This window comes from Gopherus evgoodei, chromosome 2, assembly GCF_007399415.2.
Source record: "Gopherus evgoodei ecotype Sinaloan lineage chromosome 2, rGopEvg1_v1.p, whole genome shotgun sequence".
Classification (NCBI taxonomy): domain Eukaryota; kingdom Metazoa; phylum Chordata; order Testudines; family Testudinidae; genus Gopherus; species Gopherus evgoodei.
Window position 1 is genome coordinate 190,541,134 of NC_044323.1, and position 16,579 is coordinate 190,557,712.

Consider the following 16,579-nt stretch of genomic DNA (forward strand, 5'->3'; position numbering starts at 1 on the left):
CCATCTACATTGCAGCCCTTTATTTTCTTCATATTTTACAACATATATATCCTAAAGTGTGTGAAAAATCCAGCTGTAATAACTAATTACATTCAATGTAAGTGACAAATATGAGAGTTGTAGCCTTAGACCTATGCCGTATATTCTCTCACTTAAGGCTCAAAGCATCCAGGGATACCAATCATATTGCCACTAATAGCACTTTTATTCAGTTTAAGGCTCTGAATTTCCCTTCTGTGGCATTCCCTCAGCCCTCCCCCCACAACCACTACCACCAAAAAAATCACATTCTAGCGCAGAGGTGGGCAAACTATGGCCAGCGGGCCATGTCTGGCCTGCGGGACCGTCCTGCCCGGCCCCTGAGCAACTGGCTGGGGAGGCTAGTTCCTGGCCCCTCCCCTGCTGTCCCCTCCTCCCCCGCTGCCTCAGTGTGCCATGCTGCCAGTGCTCTGGCCCACCGCTCCTGCTGGGTAGCGTGGCATTATGGCTGGCTCCAGCATTGTAAGGGGGTAGGGAGCAGGGGGTCCCAGGGAACAGGGAGCAGAAGGTGGTTGGATGGGGGAGAGGTTCTGAGGGGGGCGGTCGGGGGATGGGGGCAGGAGTTGGATAGGCATGGAAGCCTCAAGGGACCTTAGAATCTTGTCGGGGCAGGGGTGTGGATAGGAGTCAGGGCAGTCAGGGAGCAGGGGAGGTTGGCTAGGGGGTGGGATCCCTGGGGGGCGGTTACAGGTGGGTGGTTCCTGGGGAGTGATTATGGGCAGGAGGGTCCCAGGAGGGGACAAGGAGTGGGGGGGGTTGGATGGGTTGGGGGTTTTGAAGGGGGCAGTCGGGGGCAGGACGTGGGAGGGAGCACATAGGGGGCGGGGACCAGGCTGTTTGGGGAGGCACAGACTTCCCTATCCGGCCCTCCATACAGTTTTGCAACCCCAGTGAGGCCCTCGGGCCAAAAAGTTTGCCTAGCCCTGTTGTAGTGGTAGCTACATAAAAGGTTCAAAAGCCATTAAGTCTCACAAATAAGTAAAAGGAGAAAATGCAAAATCATCACAGTCTGTGGGGTTATCTTAGGCAGGCAAGAAGCAACTAAGGATGGCTGTAGGTTTGTAGGATAGAACTTTCATATCTTTTCATGCAGTCCTAACAAATCCTGGAAACTTTACTGTTCATAATGAGTTACCTAACCCCTTACTCCAAGTTTAAAGGTAATATTAACATAGTAAATCATTAATATTAAACAGAAGTCCATTTTGTGAAATATCTTATTTATCCCACTTTACATTATACATTTATAATTTTATATTTCATTGTTATAGTTGAAACAAATTTTGGCCTGCAGAGCACAGATTATTATTTCTTCAAAATGAATTGAAAGATAGATAGGACATAGCAATGTCCTGTTAAAAGACATCAGTAGAACATGGCTCAGTAATACAAAAAGTAGTTTAAAAACTTGAAACATCTACAAACAATACTTTCCTTAGTCTGTCAGAAGGAAGAGTCATATACCATCTCAGAGAACATTAAAATAATGCAATATTACATCTTAGTGAAGGCACATTTAGAGGAAAAAAACATGTTATTCACTGCATAAATTATTTTTGCAAACTATTTTTCCCTCTAAAAACATCTCGCTAGCGAAAACATTCTTTACCATCTGTGTAATTACCAATAAAAAGTCCAAAGCTGTCAGAAGTGGCTGCGCATCTAGACTTTATAGTCCACCAAGGCACAAGCCTTTCGCCTAAAGCGAATTGCATAGAACTAGAACACAGAAATAAGTGTCTATAGTAATTCATTACACTCAAGATGAAGACATTTGAAGTGAATTGCAATGATTTGAAAAAACTAATAAATATCTCATATGTGCTTACAAGTATTTCCTACTAAAGACCCTAAAATCAAGGTAAACAAAATATGTAGTTGCTGTAACAGAAAGGACACCATTCACCTTTTTATGGCACACATTCTCTAATACATAAATATTATGCTGATTAAACAGTAACTTTTCTATGAAGATAGGATTTGACAATAATATGACATGTGACTACATGATATCTTATGCACTGTACTCTACTTTAAGGACTATCCCTTTCTGAGCTGGTCATAGCCTTTGCCCCTAACCACTAGTATAACTATGTGTAGAAAGAATAGTAAATATGGCAGGCAACCAGCTTGGCTTAACAGTGAAATCCTTGCTGATCTTAAACACAAAAAAGAAGCTTATAAGAAGTGGAAGGTTGGACAAATGATCAGGGAGGAGTGTAAAAATATTGCTCAGGCATGCACGAATGAAATCAGGAAAGCCAAATTACACTCGGAATTACAGCTAGCAGGAGATGTTAAGAGTAAAAAGAAGGGTTTCTTCAGGTATGTTAGCAACAAGAAGAAAGTCAAGGAAAGTATGGGCCCCTTACTGAATGAGGGAGGTAACCTAATGACAGAGGATTTGGAAATAGCTTTTTTTGTCTCAGTCTTCATGAACAACGTAAGCTCCCAGACAACTGCACTGGGCAGCACAGCATGGGGAGAAGGTGACCAGCCCTTTGTGGAGAAAGAAGTGGTTCACGACTATTTAGAAAAGTTGAACGAGCACAAGTCCATGAGGCCGGATGCACTGCATCTGAGGGTGCTAAAGGAGTTGGCAGATGTGATTGCAGAGCCATTGGCCATTATCTTTGAAAACTCATGGTGATCAGGGGAGGTCCTGGATGACTGGGAAAAGGCTAATGTAGTGCTCATCTTTAAAAACAGGAAGGAGGCAGCGCCGGGGAACTACAAGTCAGTTAGTCTCACCTCAGTCCCTGGAAAAATCATGGAGCAGGTCCTAAAGGAATCAATTCTGAAGCACTTAGAGGAGAGGAAAATGATCAGGAACAGTCAGCATGGATTCACCAAGGGCAAGTCATGCCTGACTAACCTAATTGCCTTCTATGACGAGATAACTGGCTCTGTGGATGAGGGAAAAGCAGTGGACATGTTATTCCTTGACTTTAGCAAAGCTTTTAATACGGTCTCCCACAGTACTCTTGCCAGCAAGTTAAAGAAGTATGGCTGGATGAATGGACTATAAGGTGGATAGAAAGCTGGCTAGATCATTAAGCTCAATGGTTAGTGATCAATGACTCGATGTCTAGTTGGCAGCTGGTATCAAGGAAAGTGCCCCAAGGGTCAGTCCTGGGGCCAGTTTTGTTCAATATCTTCATTAATGATCCGGAGGATGGCATGTACTGCACCCTCAGCAAGTTTTCAGATGACACTAAACTGGGAGAAGTGGTAGATATGCTGGAAGGTAGGGATAGGATACAGAGGGACCTAGACAAATTAGAGGATTGGGCCAAAAGAAATCTGATGAGGTTCAACAAGGACAAGTGCAGAGTCCTGCACTTAGGATAGAAGAATCCCATGCATTGCTACAGACTAGGAACTGAATGGCTAGGAAGCAGTTCTGCAGAAAAGGACCTAGAGGTTACAGTGGACAAGAAGCTGGATATGAGTCAACAGTGTGCCCTTGTTGCCAAGAAGGCTAACAACATTTTGGGATGTATAAGTAGGGGCATCGTCAGCGGATTGAGGGACGTGATCATTCCCTCTATTTGAAATGGTGAAGTCTCATCTGGAGTACTGTGTCCTGTTTTGGGGCCCACATTACAAGAAGGATGTGGAAAAATTGGAAAGAGTCCAGCAGAGGGCAACAAAAATGATTAGGGGCTGGAGCACATGATTTATGTGGAGAGGCTGAGGGAACTGGGATTGTTTAGTCTGCAGAAGAGAAGAATGAGAGGAGATTTGATAGCTGTTTTCAACTACATGAAAGGAGGTTCCAAAGAGGATGGATCTAGACTGTTCTCAGTGGTACCAGATGACAGAACAAGGAGTAATGGTCTCAAGTTGCAGTGGGGGAGGTTTAGGTTGGATATTAGGAAAAACTTTGTCACTAGGAGGGTGGTGAAGCACTGGAATGGGCTGCCTAGGGAGGTAGTGGAATCTCCTTCCTTAGAGGTTTTTAAGGTCAGCCCTGGCTGGGATGATTTAGTTGGGGATTGGTCCTGCTTTGAGCAGGGGGTTGGACTAGATGACCTCCTGAGGTCCCTTCCAACCCTGATATTCTATGATTCTTAAATGGAAGGTGTTAAGTGCAGTGTCTGAAAATGTTGTCAGACACCTACTAGCCTAAGAACTCAATCTACTAATCAGAGTATATATGAAAAAAACAGGGAGATGGGAAAAAGGTTACAAGCAAGTACTATTCAAAGCCCATAAAGAGGATCCTTGTATTTCTACTAGTATGCTATCATTGGGACTTCCTTTCAGGCTCTATCTTTCATATGGAGCCTATGGTTAGTATGTGTAACCAATTTAGAGCTCCAGGGAGAAGGAGTCTGATTTATCTATCTCTTCCAGCCTGATTTTAGAGTCTTCCCCCACATAACTAACTCCAGTGCTTGCCTCTGCTGCCATTCATAGCTTTTCCAAGAAACAGGATGAAATTAACGTTATTCTTGACAATGTAAAATGTGACCCAAGTGGTTCTGAATAGTAGAAATGAATCTGACTATCAACACCAGGGCTTTCTGTTTGCAGATTCAGGAAGATATCATTTGATCAATTCACATATGACAGTTCTGTTTAACCACAAAGACCAGATTTCTTTTTTAAGTTAAGAGTTTAAGTTCTATAGAAATAGAAGGCTTTTGCCACCTTTTTCACTCTCCCCAGCTAGGGGGTTTTCAAGTCAGATAAGTGTGGGTCTATGCAAGATATTTTCAATTAGAATTAAAAATTTCCACTGAGATGAAATAAACAATTTCTGAAGTTAACCAGAGAGAAAAACAAAGCAGTGATGTACGTCCACAGCACAATGATCACACAAGTCTGTTCAAGTTTTCTCTTTTCTAAACAAAATAACAACTAGTAGCACTTTTAGGAAAGTGGAAAAAATTCCAGAATTATGTAGCCTACAGCTACATAATGAAAAATACCAATTGAAATACATGTTAACATTTCCTCTCTCTAAAGTAGTAAACGTTACTACATAGATCTTAATTCTGAAGATTACAGTGTTAAAGAGATGTCTCAATATGACAAAACATTCAGAGTCCGTAAGGAAACTTCAATATTTGTTAGATACTATGTTTATAGTACAGTCAAATATAATTGCACCTTGGAAAATGATTTCAAAAAGGTTGGAAAAAATATGAAATTGTTCCCATTTTAAGCAACTGAACACATATAAAAACAGTCTGCAGAGAAACACATGCCACAAGCAGTGACATTGCACCAGACAAGATGAAAAGCATGAACATCCTGGTTTACAGAAAGAGCATGTCCTGATAGAGAAGTAATATAGAATATTTTGTGGCAAGACAGCTTTTAACGCAATAATGGTTGCTAAGGCTAATCTACACTAGAAGTGCTGCAGCTGCGCTGCTGCAGCACGCCTGGTGAAGACGCTCTATGCCGACGGGAGAGAGTTCGCCCATCAGCATAATAAAACCACTTCCATGAGAAGCGGTAGCTATGTCAGTGGGAGAAGCTCTCTCACCGACATAGTGTTATCCATACCGGCACTTAGGTTGGTGTAACTCAGTCGCTTAGGGAGGTGGCTTATTCACACCCCTGAGCAACATAAGTTACATTGACATAAGTGGTAGTGTATACAAGCTCTTAGAAAGTTAACCAAGCAGCCCGGTATCTAGCAGAGGGAATCAATAGTATTAACAGACCTACAGCTCGCTACTTATTGCTGAAGGTGACTTTTCATTTAAAAAGGAATGAGCAAGATTATGTGTCAACCAGTAGGGAGTGGAGAAACAGGAGGATGGCTCCTGAGTCTGTGCAACTGAAGTGACACTGGCTTCAGAGACACGTATAAGGAAAATGTATCTGGGTTTACCTGATAATTACCCCCTTTTTAGCAGGAAGATAAAAAGAGATCCTTAACAATGGGGTTTAACCTCTTTGAAAAATAACGAACCAAGCGCAGAACCAAGCCTGTCAGTCACTGGCAGAGAGAGTGACCTAACCCTTGTACCTTTTAACTAGACTACAACTATCAACGTTTTGTATTATCTAAAACACAAAAATAACTAATAGCACTTCTAATCAATGGGAGAAAATTCCTGGCTATTGCAGTTCTGGCATTCTACGCCTAATGAGTTATTTAGCACTTTCCAAAAAGTGATTATTCTGTCCATAGGCTCCCCACCAATTTTCCTCTGGAGTACTTCAATGACAACAGAAGTTGTTCTGCTCTCACACTGCTCTACAAGTACAGAGCTACATGTGCCAAGAAAAACAAACAAAACACATTGCGTCCTATTACCTGAATGAGAAGTAAAGGGTATATACAAGTGTTGGATATAAATTATGTCTGCTAGGAGTATTTTCCATTGGGATGCACCCTAGCAATGAGAATCAAAACACTATACAAACTAGAAGTCTGAAGTACAAGAAGCCCTTCCAGGCTACTACAGCCCTGGCAGAAAACATGGAGATTACTTCAACATTTAACCCGAAGATTACTTCAAAGTTTGCCCTCAATAATGAGACTGCCACGGTGCTCAACTGGAATCCACTGGTGAGAATTACATTTCTGTGTGAATGGCTGTGCCCTTTACCCAGGAAAACAGTACTGTATTTTCTTTCTGTAGGTTAACAAAGTCAAATTAGAAAATTCTATAGAATGTGTTAGCAAGTCTTCCCAGACACTTGGCTTTTGCAGGAATTTCCTATTTGGGCCTAATGGATCCTTGAGAGATTTAGCATGCAAAGGGATACAACATTCTCATTTGGATCCAGCATGCATGGGGAAACAGCATTCTCATTTGGATCTGGAAGGGAAGAAATTCATAGTATTCTCTTCCTTTTCCTGACACTTATTTCCCCTTCTCCTCTTCTGCAAGATTGTCCAATGGAAGAACTAATCCCACAACTCTTCTGAGAATTATCTCAAATATACTACAGCAAAGAGTTTCACTTAAGTCTCTTCTTTCTGGACCATGGCTTCTGACTAAAACAGATGGCTGTCCTCTAAGAACGAGAACAGAAGTTTTCCAGATTTTCCTCAATTTTTTGATATTCCATGCTTCACAGCTTTAGGTTTCTAATACTAGAGAGTAAAGGGGAGACAGCTTAGAAAGGAATGTAGGGCTGTAAAACTCCTTAGAAAAGATGCAGTACAGAGAGATTAAATGTGTTTTGTGCCTTTTCTAGCTGGATTATTATGCTTTGATTTTGGCAGCTCTTTCAATTAAAGGGAAAGAGAGGAGGCATCTCTGAACACAAGGACATAAGAATGGCCCTAAGAGTCAGACCAATGGTACCTCCTTTTATTTTAAACCTGCTGCCTATTAATTTCAATGACCCCTTCTTCATTTGCTTTGTGAAGGGGCAAATCTCACTTCCATATTCACTTTCCCCACACCATTCATGACTGTACAGACCTCTATAAATACGCCCCCCACTTAGTTATCTCTCTTTTCTAAATAGAAGAGGCCCAGTCTTTTTAATCTCTCACCAAATAGAAGCTATTCCAAATCCCTAATTATTATTGTTGCCCTTTTCTGTACTTTTTCCCCACTCTACATTTTTTGAGATGGGTGACAAGAACTGCATGCAGCATTCAAGGTGTGAGAGTACCACTGATTTATATATTATGGCATTATGATATTTTCTGTCTTATCTATCCCTTTCATAATGGTTCATAACATTGTTAGCCTTTTTGACTGCCACTACACATTGAGCAGATGTTTGCAAAAAATTATCCATGGTGACTCCGAGATGTCTTCCTTGAACAGTGACAGCTAACTTAGAACTCATTATTTTATATGTATAGTTGGGATTATGTTTTCTAATGTGCACTACTTTGTATTTATCAGCACTGAATTTCATCTGCCAACATTCATCTGCCTTTATGCACTTCTCCACCTGAACTGACTGCTCTGAGGCAAGACACCCCTGCGTCAGTCTAGCAAAAAGTGGCCTTGCGAGATACCTAGTTTCTTTAGCCTCAGAATATGGATCTACTGTTTCATCACAGAAAGTGTAGGGCTCCATCCACACATTCCATAATACGGGAAGAAGAAAGGCAGATTTTTCCTTTCTACTTTATCTATTTTTGCCCATTAAGAGGTGTTGAAGGGGGAGTAGTTGTTCCAGTGCCTAACTGAAAGAAAAGGTATGAAAAAAGCCCATAGACAAACCTGAAACCTGGCTGCAAAGCTATGAATGGACTAGATCACTTTTACATGTGTCCGTTTCTGCTCTGCAGCAGAGACATCTGGAAAGCTTTGCTTAAGCTGAAGAGAGTGAACAAAACTGATGGGATCTTCAGTGGCTGCGTCACTCCCTGCCAGAGACTGACAGGTCTGGTCATTCCACTCTTAAGCCATGGCAGTCTGAAGACCTATTAAGGATCTGTAGCCCTTTCTATCTGGAAGACAAATTGCCTTTAGCAAGTGTCTTGGTAACAGACTAGGACAAGAAAATCAAAATTGTAGAAACCAGTTTAAGACATTCAAAAAACAGGCTAAGAATGTAGACAGGAGACACCTGAGAAGATGAGTTCATGTGAAGGATATGGAAGACAAGGGCATATTTGGCTCACATATCTATGAAAATCCAAGAATCTACTGATATTTAATCTCCTGAAACAAAGGAGGTGACAGAAAAGACCAATCTTAAATAGCACTTTTTATCACCTCTGGATTCTCCTTATCTTTATAGTACAAATATATAACTAATAGCTAAGGCTGAAATACTCTTTTTTTCTTGAACAGGCAGCCTAGCACGTAGCAGTGAGTACCACTGACACTGAGAACTCTGATTCAAGACATTTTCTGATTAAAAACAAAAGCACCAAAACGTCAGCAAGTCTTAACGGGAGACCAGTATCCTGTAAAGTTGACATTTCTTATCCTAATAACTATAGTCAGGTCATAAGTTGACATGCTTGGCCTTTTACTTGCCAGTTCCAGGGCCACCCTGAGGGTGTGGGGGACAAGAGGGGCAATTAGCCCCAGGCCCCGGGCTCCGCAGGGGCCCCCACAAGTTTTTCAGGGCCCCTGGAGCGGGGTCCTTCACTCGCTCCAAGGGGCCCGGAAAACTCTTGCGGGGCCGGGCCCTGGAGTTTCTTCCGCTCCCGGTCTTTGCCGGTGGGGGAGGTCCTTCCGCTCCAGGGCGGAAGGACCCCCCATCAGTGAATTACTGCCGAAGCGGGACCTGCCGCTGAAGTGCAACCCGGTCTTCGGCGGTAATTCGGCGGCTGGGGGCCCTTCCATTCCGGGACCCACTGCCAAAGTGCCCCAAAGACCCGCGGCGGGGGCCGCCCGCCGCCACACAGGGCCAGCTCTAGACATTTTGCCGCTTGCCGGTCCCGCGGCTCCGGTAGACCTCCCGCAGGCACGCCTGCGGATGCTCCACCGGAGCCGCGGGACCTGCGGACCCTCCGCAGGCACGCCTGCAGGAGGTCCACCGGAGCCGCCTGCCGCCGACGGCCCCAGGCCCCTGGAATCCTCTGGGCGGCCCTGGTCAGTTCATACTACCCAAGGGATAAGTCTTTACATAAATATCCCCATGTAAGTGCTGAAAACAAAGTGTTTGACTATGACAACACTGTATAGAGAGAGGTATAAAGAGGTGTTCATAGGTAATTCGCCCTGCAGTAGACTTTTTTTTGGTACATGTACTCTATACCCAAGGGTAAATTGCACAGCAACACTACACTATTGCAAAATAATTGGATCAGCTAAAAGTTATTTTAAAAAAAAGAGATAAATGACAAGGAAGGAAGGATCGTTAGGTCGGTGGAATGGATTCAGGATTCATCAACTCCCACTTTTCCTATGGACTTATGTGACCATGGGCAATCTACTTAACCTCTCTTTACCTCAGTGTTCTCATCTTCGAAATGGGAGTGATAATACCTATCTCAAAGGGGAGAGCTGAAGTTTACATTTTCGCAGAGCTCTCTGAAATTGTTGTATAGATGATGCTATATAAATGGATCATATTTTTAAAGTGCAGTTCTACTCAAAAAAGTAACTGTCTAAAAATGTAATCCATTTCCATGTTTTATTGGGTCTTATGATCAGGTGTGCACAAGTAAAAAGATTTTATTTTCAAAATAAGCTTTGCAAATTTAACCTAAAATATGAAACTGAATTTCTTCATTCTCATAAATCATTGCTACTAATAAAAATTCTATAGACCAAATCCTAAATTATGCCTGTGCTAATTATATTTACAGGTGTAAGTATCTAATGTAATTGTTGATTTTCTCATTGTCCACAAAAATAAGCTTTTTTAATCTTGCTATGCTCTTCACCTCAGTTCTTGCTTGTGGCAATGAATTCTACAGATTCTGTAGGTTTTTTAAAAGTATTTTCTTTTGCCAGTCTTAAATATGTTATCTCTCAGTATAATTGAATGTCCCCGCTATTACTGCTTTATTGGAGAGGGTAAAAAGGATTTACCTGACCTATTTTCTTCTTTATTTTATATACCTTTATCATGTGCCCCTGTATTATAGTCTCCTTTCTAATCTAAACTCCCCATATCTTTTCAATCTCATTTCACAAAGTAGTTTTTCCACGTCTCTAATCATTTTCTTAGCTCAGTAGTTGCACCATAGTTAAGGTTGTGATACACAGTTCAGTTTTAACATGAGCTTTAAATCTTTATTTTGTAAATATCTAATTGAAATAAAAGCAAGAGAGAAAAATAGTCACTAACCTATTCTGTAACTGTTTTTCTTCAAGATGTATTGCACATGTCCATTCCACTAAAGATTTGTGCACACCCAATGCACTAGAAACAGAGATTTTTCTCTTAGCAGCACCTGTCAAGCCAGCACATGTGCCCTTAGCACTCTCCTACCATTGTTTCAATGACATAAGGGACAGTGCTGCCCCCAATCCCTTGTTCCTTCTTACCTGATAGAGATTCTGATATAAAGGGGAAGGAGCATGACACATGGAATGGGCATTGACAACACATCTAAAAGAACAGTTACAGAACGGGTTAATAACCATTTTTTCTTGCTCGAGGAACTGCATGAGCCCATTACACTTCAGGTGACTCACAAGAAATTCAATCTGGCAGAGGGTTTCAGAGTCTACCTGAACAATGTAGAACTACTTGTCCAAATTTTGCAACTCCTCTGGATTGCTGAGATATGTTGCACATTTACAAATGTCCCTGAAAGATACCTCAGCCAGGAAAGCTGTGATAGCTGCCTGGGTTCCTGCATGGTGAAGGTACTTTTGCAATGTCACATCTCAGACTTATGCAAAAAGAAATCCAGAATGAAATCTTTTGCATAGAAATCAGAAGGCCTTTTATCCTGTCTGGAACTGAAATAAACAGCTGAGATCATCTAAATGATCCTGTTCTACCCAACTAAAAAGCCAGTGCTCTTCTGACATCAAGATCTGAAATCTTTCTTCATTCTTATGAGAACTGAGTTTAAGGACAGCATGTCAGTAAGTATACTGCTTAATTGAGATGGAACACCGGGACCTTAGTTAGGAATATCTAGGAGGACATAATATACCTTGTCCTTATAGAGCACTGTGTAAGGAGGGTCCATGACCAATGCACATAATTCTGCCCCTCTTCTCAGAAATAATGGCTGCCAAGAAAACGACCTTCTTAAACAGATGCAGCAAACAATAGACAGCCATCAGTTCGAAGGGTGAACCTTACAACATTGCCAGTAACAAAATCAAGTCCCCCAGGGAGAAGTATGATCTATTGACACAGACTTAGAAAATACCCGGCAGCCCATCCCCAGCTGGTGGGTGGAATGCAGAAATAGATGCCAGGTGAACTTTAAATGAATTAGTTTTCCCCCAGGTCAGAGACCCTATAGGTTGAGGCGGTAGGAGGGTTGCCTTCCTCTGCAGCATGGGGCACAAATCATTTGCTGGTTTAAACTAGAGTAAATGGTCGATTCTCTATAATTTGAAGTCTGTAAATCATGATTTGAGGACTTCAGTAATTCAGCCAGGGATTATGGGTCTATTATAGGAGGAGATGAGTGAGGTTCTGTGGCCTGCAATACTCAATAGGCTGCCTGTAGGCCAAATGAGGCCCGCCAAGGCTTCCTGTGTGGCCCACTAGCTCACCTTAAAACATTTTTAAAATTAAATTCACGATCAGCGATGCGCTGCTTATCATTTGCCTACGACTTCCTTAGTAAGTAACTTAGTGACAGTACTTAATTTGTAATGAAAGAGGTGCCGTGGCACTGACCTGGCATAAGTTAAGCACTGGCTGGATGGCCAGAGAGCAGCAGCAACTGCTGGCCAGGCACCCAGCTCTGAAGGTAGTGCCACCCCCAGAAGTAGCGCAGAAGTAGCAAGGGTGGCAGTATACCATACCATGCCACCCTTCCTTCTGCACTGCTGCTGGCGGCAGTGCTGCCTTTAAAGCTGGGCAGCCAGAGACCAGTGGCTGCTAGCCAGGAGCCGAGAGGTGCAGGGGCTATGAACTGTCATGCTTAGGAAGTGCCAGGTCTCACCCCGGGCAAGCCCCAGCACAAATTGAGCACTGGTTACTGGATCTTGAGTTCCTGCAATAGCACTGGCTACGACTGAGCTAGGACGCTACCCATTTTTTCATAAGTGATGGAAATGGAGTAAAAAATGAATGTGAGCGGGAGCAAATTTTGCAAAGTTGACAACGAAAGCCGAACCTTTTAACCAGTGGATTTTCTTATTATGCCACCTCATTTAAATGCAAAACCTTTGTATTTAAAAGGCAAAAATACTGCACTCATCTATAAAATCGTCAACATGAGGCGCCATTCTGAATCAAAGCACAGTAACTTCAATGCGGCCCATCCTCCTGGCAATGCTGAAAAATGTTATGCAATTAAAAATCTGAAGTTTTTGTATCACACTTAAAATGTCATTCTCAGAACATTAGCAACTATACAGGAAAAGCAATAGCTGCTTTTCTTCAGATAATGCTGATACTAGCGAAAAAGAAAAGGCCTTTCCTGGATGCTTAGCTTCTGAAGGAGTGCACCTTGGAAATACTGGAGGAGCTTTTCATCAGAGATAAAAACAAATATGACATTGTGAACTGTTTGAAGCAAGTTCTCTTGTCTGATTCCACAGTAGTGATATGATTGGAGGTAACTGTCACCACTGCTTTCCGATTTAAAAAATGCCAAATGCCTATCTCTTGCAGTGGACAAATCAAGTGATTTAAGTGACACTGCCCAGCTTTTGCTGTTTGTTAGATTTTATGATGGTGAAATTGTCAAGGGAAAATTTTAGTGCTTAATACCACTAGAAACAAAAACTACAGGAGAAATCTTTTTTGAAAAGGTGAAAGTCTTTTTTTTTTTAATGGTTTTGAACTGCAAAAGTAAACTTGCTTGTTACAGACTGAGGTCCCTCCATGACAGGGAAAGTGCAGGGCTTTGCTTCACATTTGGCAGCGATATATCCTTCATTCAATACACTGCACTGGATCATTCACCAGACTGTCCTGTGTGGTAAATTGTCTGAGGGCTTGAAAAAAAACCAATGGGCATTGTGATTAAATTAATGAATTACATATGCTCAACTTCTAGCTTGCAACACTGTCTTTCTAAAGCTCTTTTACAAGACATTTCAGCCAAATACAGTGACCTGTTGCAGCACAGCAACATTTGCTGGTTAAGTAGAAGGCACTTGCTGCAGAAGTTTTGTGCACTTAAAAAATAAATGATCAAATTTCTTTCAAACCACAAGACCAACAAGGTCTACGAATTCCCGGAATTTACGAACAATGTCCCTTTTATGTCGCAGGCAGCTTTTCTGTGCTTTAATGGTCACTTGAATTCACTCAACTTGCAGCTCCAAGGCCATACAAGCAATATCAGGGATCTCGTTTGAAAATGTGTGTGCCTTTCAAAGGAATCTTGAAATCTTTCAGGTAGACTTAACAGGAAAGATGTTGCACATTTCTACATTGCATGTTGTTGTGACAGATGCAACTTCAATTAAAATGATGCAAGAATTACTAAACAATCTGATCGAAATTTTTAAAAAGTTATTTGAGAATTTTAAAATTTCAAACAATTTGCTTCTATATTTTGATTCATTTGTTGTCTCTGCCAATAGATCTTGTCCTTCTGAAGCAAGGAACATTCCGATTCAATTGATGAAGGTGCCTTTCAATTAGAAATTTTAAGGCTCCATGGCTCAGATATCTTGAAGACTAAATTCAGAGAAGTAGAACTTCATGATTTCTGGACTCAATATAATGACCAGTTTCAGAATAGCCAGAATCTAGCCGTCTATCTTTTAACAATGTTCACATCAACGTACCTCTGCAAATCTGGATTTTCTACCACGAACATTATAAAAAAACAACAACATAGTAATCACCTGACAGATGCGCATCTTCACCAGTTCATGTGCCTTGTCCTGACCTCCTAAAAACCACTCTTCACAAAGCTTGCCAGAGATCAATGTCACACCTCCCATTAGAGATTGCCACAAACACTGGTAATAATACTGATTTATAAACTTCTTTAAGTACTAGTGTCTCTATCTTTTATGTTGCAAACAAAGTCTTTATTGGCCACTGAATTTGTGTATCTTTAATTTTATTTTTTTATTTTGTCAGCAAATGGCTTGTGTCTCATCATAAAATTCTCAAATTAGCCTGTGATAAAGCTAATTGAGTATTACTGGAGTAGATGATCACAAAGCCCCCATCTGGTCTTAAAGTCTATGATTCTATATCCTAATACTTGTATGTTCTAGTTTACTAAAGAATATCATCTAAGGTCTTAAATTAAAGCCAGGGTCACACTGGTTATTCATATCATTGCAAAATGATACTATGTATGCTGAAAGTATGCTCTTGGATTCTGTATCACAGTAGAGGAGGTGAAACAGGTTTTCAGTCAGACAAGGGATGTTTATGTACCTTTGTCTGTCAAAATGTAAATTAAGTATTGTCTCATTCACAGTGGGTCTCCCATCACCCTTCTAAGCTAGATGCAGATGAAACATTGCAAGAATTTTAAAAAAGGAACTAACAGGTAGGGAGACACAGCAGGGGACGAGAACTTTATTTTGAGAAACAATTCAAATAGTTTGCTGGACTATATTTAGGGAACAAAGATGACATTCTGCATCTAGGAATTAAACAGGCAGTGTATTAACATTTATGAAAATGGGATCACAACCAGCTGTGGTTAAAGATGCTGCAGAAGGTTTCTGGTGAGATAAACTTAACTAGATAGAAGATTAACCTAATAAAGTTTAATCTCTAAAAAGCATGTTATGATTTTGTTTTATATGTTAACTTTTTTCTCCATTATCCTTACTCACTACCTCTTGAATCTTTGATGATAAACTTGTTTTCACCATAAATATATCTCAGTGCTCTGGTATTAAGCAAAGAGCTGATTCTGAGTTGAATCAGACAAGCTGGAATGTATACTGTTCCCTTGAGTACAGCAGACCTGGTATTTCTGAGAGTGTTAGTGAAGAAATGGCTGGACACTACAGGGGAGCTCCTCAAAGGGACTCGGAGGCTGGGGTACACTGACTGTTAATCTGCATGGCAAAGTAAGGACTGTCATAGTCCAGAGAGAGTACTTGGGTGGCTAATAGGCTGGAGTTATAAGGGAACAGACACCCAATTAACCACAAGCAAGTCTCCATCATGCTGCTGGTAGGGGGTGGGTAATAAGGTGACTCTCAGTCGGGGGAACCCAGAGAACCTGTCACAGAGGATAGGCATAGAGCAGCTTCCCCCCTTGCAAGAGAGGGGCAGCATACATCAGGGAGCCTGGACTGTGACCTATCCCAGAACAAAACACATGGTGAATCTGGGGTACATTTTTGGGTACCTGCTGAAAGCAAGAGCCTTGTGGAGTCTTTCAGTGTTTCACCAGAAGCACTGTTGGCAACATGGAAAGGAACGCTTAACTTCTTATTTCTGTGCTTTTAAGGTTTTGGTTGGATGGGATGCATCCTAAAAAAAAAAAAAAACTTAGCTATGACTAAACTGCTGTTACTAAACAAGTTCTTGGTCGCCAATAGCATTTTGTATTTCCCCTCACGACTACTTCATTTCTTTACCTGCCTTTGTAAGGAACTCTGGCCAAGACTTTCAGAAAGCCCAAAACAGTTATGCCACCCTGTCCTCCTTTATCCATATTTTACTTATATGTTTTAAAGGTTTCTAGTAGATTAGAAAGACATGATTTTCCTTTTCAGAAACTGCTGATTTACTCCATCGTGTGATCGTGATCATATAGCAGTTTTATATTTCTATTTTTAGATATTTCAGCCAATATACTCATTACTGATCCTCTACGATCTAATTCTCTGAATCACCTCCAGTGCTTTTTAAAAAACATAGGTCAAACATTTGTACTTTACCTGGAAGCAGGGCTGGAAGACAGTAAATTTTAATTAGCGAAACTGTATTTTTGTTAGCAGCTTAGCCACTTCATTCTTAAATTCCTTTCAACCTTGGCTGCATGCCAGGCAGTGGTAGTGACTAGTTGCTCTTTACTTTATTTCAGAGAAGAACTGCACTTTAAAGTGTTAGAGCATTTTAAAAAATT

The 16,579-nt window shown here is 41.3% G+C and overlaps 1 protein-coding gene across 3 annotated transcripts in view; it reads right to left on the reverse strand.

Annotated features, from left to right (window-relative positions):
* ATP9B (ATPase phospholipid transporting 9B (putative)) overlaps positions 1–16,579 on the reverse strand; it is a 322,516-nt gene that overhangs the window by 233,557 nt on the left and 72,380 nt on the right. The window lies entirely within an intron of this gene.